This window comes from Macrotis lagotis, chromosome 2, assembly GCF_037893015.1.
Source record: "Macrotis lagotis isolate mMagLag1 chromosome 2, bilby.v1.9.chrom.fasta, whole genome shotgun sequence".
Classification (NCBI taxonomy): Eukaryota; Metazoa; Chordata; class Mammalia; order Peramelemorphia; family Peramelidae; genus Macrotis; species Macrotis lagotis.
This window is the reverse complement of record NC_133659.1, coordinates 186,678,022-186,684,021: the sequence shown is the minus strand read 5'-3', so window position 1 is coordinate 186,684,021 and position 6,000 is coordinate 186,678,022.

Below are 6,000 nucleotides of genomic sequence, written 5' to 3'. Positions count from 1 at the left end.
AAGTTGGAATTTATTATACCATTTGACATTAAGACAAATTGGAAGTCTGGGGATGGGAACAGATAGGTGGCATAGGGGATAGAATATTGGCCCTGGAGTCAGGAGGATAGGGCCTTAGACACTTAATACTTACTTAATTGGGTGACTCTAGGCAAGTCACTTAACCGCATTGCTTCAGAAAAAAAAAAAGCCAAATAGGGAAAATATGTGGACCTGAAATTTGTTAACTGGGTGACCTTAAGCATGTTACTACATGTCTATTTACTTCAATTTTATTCGCATGACTATAAAATGTCTAACATCATGCCTGGCATAAGGTAAACATTATATAAGTTAACTTATTATTAGTGCCTCGATTAGGTGTTGTTCCTTCATACTTGATAACTTTAGATGGGGCTTTAGATGTGGTCATTATAAATGCCAATGGTGAGGGGCAGCTAGGTGGCACAATGGATAGAGCACTGACCCTGGAGTCAAGAGTACCTGAGTTCAAATCTGACCTCAGACATTTAATGATTACCTAACTGTGTGGCCTTGGGCAAACCACTTAACCCTATTCACCTTGCCAAAAAAAAAAAAACCCTAAAAAACAAATAAATAAATAAATGCCAATGGTGATGAGATGCCTGATTTTTTGTGTAAGGTAATTTGGAAATTCATTTGACTGAATTGGAGATACCTACTTGGTAATGGGCTTATTTCAAGTTTCAAATAGATAATATTATTTATGGTTTGTTTTATTTTTAACTTTTTTATATTGGGTAAATTGGTAAGCTTGTATCAATTATATTGAGCAGCTTTTTATAACTTGGATATTATTAGAGTATGAACTGAAAGAAAGTAAAAGATGGTGGAAAAATATTTATAATATTCTATCAGTCCTGCTAACTGTTTTACAGTGTTTTGTAACTGACATTTAGGAAACTGGATATTTCCATCTTTGCCTGTAGTTAAGAGGAAATTACATCTATAACCATTTGGCTATTGTTGATGAAAGTGTAAGAATGTTAACTAAATTATTTGGGATTATTGTCATAAGTAATTGATTACTGCATATGGAAAGGAAGGGATGAGGTGAAAGCTTTATCTGAATTGGTCCTACTAAACAAAGAGCACAATCCACAGCAGCTCTAAGGTAGATGCAATGGGCAGGCAGGGCAGCAGACTCCCTGTCAAGTCCCCTTATTTCTTAACTTGTCAGTTTCTTGGAAATTGTCTGTGTGGGCAAAGTCATCAACTCTGGGAAATGAGCTAATATGGGTTATTGAGTTCCTAAACAAAGAACTTGGCTTGCTGAGGATTTGCATATTTATGTATAATATTGAAATTATTTCTAATGATTGGTTTTTATACCAGAGCAAATTTAAACTGGAGAAGGAAAAAATGGACAACTAAAGAATGTTAAGTGAAATATTTTATATATATTTGAGTCCTGGTAAACTTTTATTATTCATTAAAACTTCATGAGAGGAAAAATAACTATGTCCAATCCTAAACTGTTATTGTCACTGTGGGCTGTTATTGGTGAAACTTACCACTTGAGGTAAAAGTCTTGGGACTGTAATGGATTTTGTTTTGAGATTTGAATTCAGGAATAATTGTCTGATGGGTCATTTAGTCAGTAATCCACCATTCAAGAGAAATGCCACAAGTTACTCAAAAGAAATGTGATCCTAAACTGTTACAGGTTGAGATTTGTATCTAGGAGAAAGCATAGAGTATGACTTTGGCCTAGCCTAAAATAGGATTCTTCTAGCCCAGTTTACCCATTGTGTTCCCTTTGACCAGGAATGTTTCCCACCTGGCTATTCCTGAGTGGCACTGTTATAGCATAATCAGTTGTAACTCTTATCTGAAAGCAAACAGAACTAAGGATTTTTTTTTTAATTTTTTTTTTTTAGGTTTTTTGCAAGGCAATGGGGTTAAGTGGCTTGCCCAAGGCCACACAAGTAATTATTAAGTGTCTGAGTTGGAATTTGAACTCAGGTACCCCTGACTCTAGGGCCAGTGTTCTATCCACTGTGCAACCTAGCCACCCCTAGGATGTTTTATTTTGCCATGTATGTATTAAGTCATCCAAGGACCAGTTTGATGCTATTATAATCACATCCCTGGTTTTTCCTTTTATAGAAAATTTCTATAGTCTGAGTAGGTCAATAAAAGAATTGGGCACAAAACAAGTATATTAGATCTTGCTATTTTCAATCTTAATATATAGTCATCTGTATCCTAAACAACTAGGTAAATTAGTACCTGGACTAATCAAATGCCTGCTAGAGTCACCATAAGATTAAATTTCTGGAGTAGCTTCTCCTTTTTTAATAAAAGGGGAATAATTAGGCAGAGATTTAAAAATGTTTGTGAAACAAAGCAGTGTTATATCATTATCCCATGAACTAAAGCCAGGATACATCTGACCTACTATAATAAAATGCAGGTACATAAGATCTATGCTATTCAGTCTAGAATAATAGTCTTTTTTCTTTTTTTGCAAGGCAATGGGGTTAAGTGGCTTGCCCAAGGCCACACAGCTAGGTAATTATTAAGTGTCTGAGGCAGGATTTGAACTCAGGTACTCCTGACTCCAGGGCCAGTGCTCTGTCCACTACGCCATCTAGCTGCCCCCAATAGTCTTTTTTTATAGCCTAAACAACTTAATAAATGAGTATTTGGCATAGTCATCTGCCTATTACTTTCTATATGAAATAAAGTCCTTAAGTGCTTCAAAGTGATATAAGAATGATTGGGTATTGATACTATTATTTTGGGGACCTAGCTGTTAATATATTAATTACTAAAACTAATCAGAAAACTCTCCAGTTTTGCTTGGAAAAGAGGATTTTAGTGCAATCAATTTTCTTAGAGGGGTGTAAACGTAGGGCATTTTTGCATTATCAATGGAAAAGTTAATTTTATTACTAATGTGGAAATAACATCTGCTTGTACTGTGTGTCCTGTGGTCCAAATATGTTTTCTTATAAACTTAATGGTATGCACTGTTTTGAATGTGATTATTTGACTGTCATCTCAAGTCTTTTGCTACGATTGAAGTTAACTTGGTGACTGTTATGTGACTTCATATGTGTCACCTAGCCGACCCTTGTCCTTCATTCTTGAAGAAGACCACAACATTGAGTGAGGGGGGACTGTGCTAAGTCACCCCCCCTCACTTTTTTCCTTCAGAGTCATGTAGATCCAGTGGCTAGATATGAACCAGGATGATTTGAGATGACCCTGGATGTGAGACAATCAGGGTTGAGTGAATTGCCTAAGATCACACAGCTAGTAAATGTCTGAGGCTGGATTCAAACTCCCATAAAAAAAAATTGAGAAACAAGATTACATGAGAGTGTGTGTTTGTGTGTGTGTGTGTGTGTGTGTGTGTGTGTAATTTGAAAGGTTTTGAGAGTTTTGCCTTCTGAGTTATTTAAAATATTTGGTTTGAATTTGGATATTTTACATATATCAATATATCAGTAGCCCTTCAGTTTGTTGTGACCACTGTTTAAGTCTGGTACAGAGACTAGAGTAAGATAGAAACAGCATAGGTTATTTGTAAATTCCTTGCAGTTATAGGCAAATTCTGAGTTCCTTACTTTGATGTTCTTCCTTTTAATTCTGTTGTTGATTTACATTAGAACTGTAAGGTTAAAAAAAAAGTAAAAAAAAACTGTAAGGTATGAGTTGGTTTTTACAATGTTAACTAGTTACTGGAGAAGTAAATTTTGAAAGTCTGTGCCAACTTGTATTGAGCTTTGATTTGTCAGGGATTCTAGCAAAACCAAATGAGAAGCCTCTGCAAGTAACCTGGAGACAGAATGGAAAAATCCAGTGGAAAGGTGCCCTTGAGGATATGGTATTTTCCAGACTGCCCAAGGAAAGATGTGCCAGGGACCTGATGACTACATGGGATGACTGAGATCCAGGAGGAATTGAGTTAATTAAATGGATATTGGGCAGGAGTAGGAGTTGCAGAGAGACTTAATGTCTGTTGTTATTGATGTCCATTATTGAACCCATATGGTTTTTGTTTTCTGTACCTGTATATAATGCTGTTTGATTTTCCCCTTTGAATTAGTCCCTAATTTTGGTAGTTCTTACTATGACATACTGTGGTTGTTAATGGTTCTGGTCTCTCTCTTTACTTGGGGCTGTCTCAGGTAGCATTCACTGTACTATTTTAACCAATGCATTCTCTATGGTCATTGACAAACTCAGGTCTACCTTTGACCAACAAGGGGAGATGTTAAGGGCTATTAATGAGTCTCCTGAATTTGTCTTTTTGAGTTGCCATATTTTCCAGAAACACTGAATTCAGTGCATGCAGGAATCCCTGAAAATGTCAATGATGAAGCTCTCCCTGAGCTGAGCACCCCAAGCTGGACTCCCTGTAACAGGCTGGGATAATGTTTATGTAGTGGGGTCCTTTGCAAATAAGCAGTTCTCAAGTGGGAAAAAAATCTGGTTTTTGTTATCATTTATTCCTATTTTGGGGGAGAGATCTTGTCTTTTTTCCCACCTTTGCTGCACTGATTCCCCCTTCCATGTCATATTTCTTCCTAGTATCCTCTCCTCCCTTTGTCCTGCTATTATAAAAATGTAAACTATAAAGGGTGGGAACCCTTTGGGTTCCACATGTATGCTCATCTATCTTTTAATAAACCTGACTTTAACATAATTCTTGTGACATTGTGCCTGTTGACAGTACTTATAGATGTATCATATCCCCCCAATAGATTGTAAGCTCCTTGTAAGCACTGAATGCTTCATTTTTCTTTGTATCTCCAGGACCCAGAAGATACAAGGCAAAATAAGTGCTTGCTAGGTGGCAAAGTGGGTAGAGAACAGAGATCTGGAATCAAATCTGACCTCAGACACTAGCTGTATGACCTTGGGCAAGTCACGTAGCCCCATTTGTCTCATTTTCCTCATCTGACAAGTGAGTTGGAGAAAGAAATGCCAAACCACTCCATTATCTTTTGTTGAAAAAGACTCAAATGGGGTTACTAAGAGTGGTCAGGACTTAAAAGAACTCAATGTTAACAAATGCCTGTTGATTAATCAAGTTTGCATTGCTCTCTACATTTGAATTTTTATTTCCCACCATTTGCCTTCTTTGCCCCTACTCTACTGCTATTAAAGAAAAGCAGGCAACTGTGCTGAAGGTATCCACTAGTAATTATGTTATCTAGTCTTACCTGAACCCTTACTGATGTAAGAAATCTTTTTTAAGTTTTCCTGAGTGACTGTGACAGACCCTAATATGGTTAGTCCAAGGTTTCCATTCTTATTTCTTGTTCCTTCTCTTCCCCTTGGCAAATAATATCACCTTTCACCTTATTGAAAAAAATTGAGTTCATCTGTTATGAACTCCTTCATGTCTTCTTTTAGCCTTTCCTACTATAAGCCTGAATCCAAAGGAAAGGTGATTCTTCATCTTTCAAGATCAAACCCTCTATTGGTGCCCCTGATCCTATCTACTCTATAAGTTAGATCTTAGAAACAAAATGCTTTTATTTGACAGATGAAGAAATTGAGGGCCAAGGAAGTCAAATTTCTTGACGAAGCTCACCCAGGTATTCCAGAGTGAGTGGAAATTTGTCTCACAACAAGTACTTCAATTACCTCAGAGGCCAAGTCTAGGAGATCACTCTTGCCTTTTAAAAAAAATATATTTATTTAAGGTATTGGGGGTTAAGTGACTCACCCGAAGTCACACAGCTAAGCAATTATTTTGTGTCTGAGGCCACATTTGAACTCAGGTCCTCCTGACTCCAGAGCCGGTGCCACTACTACCTTTGTAAGTTGCAGAGCATAAGTCTTGGACCAACACCTTAGCTACCTCCTCCATTGCCATTGCCATGGGCAAGTATAGCATCACCTCCTCCAAGACCTTGCTGGTCTTCCTCAACTTCAACTTCTGGTCCCTCCAACACTGAGTATTTTCATCTTGTGTCTTTGCTGCCACCTCCTGCTGCCACCTCTTGTCATCCATTTCTC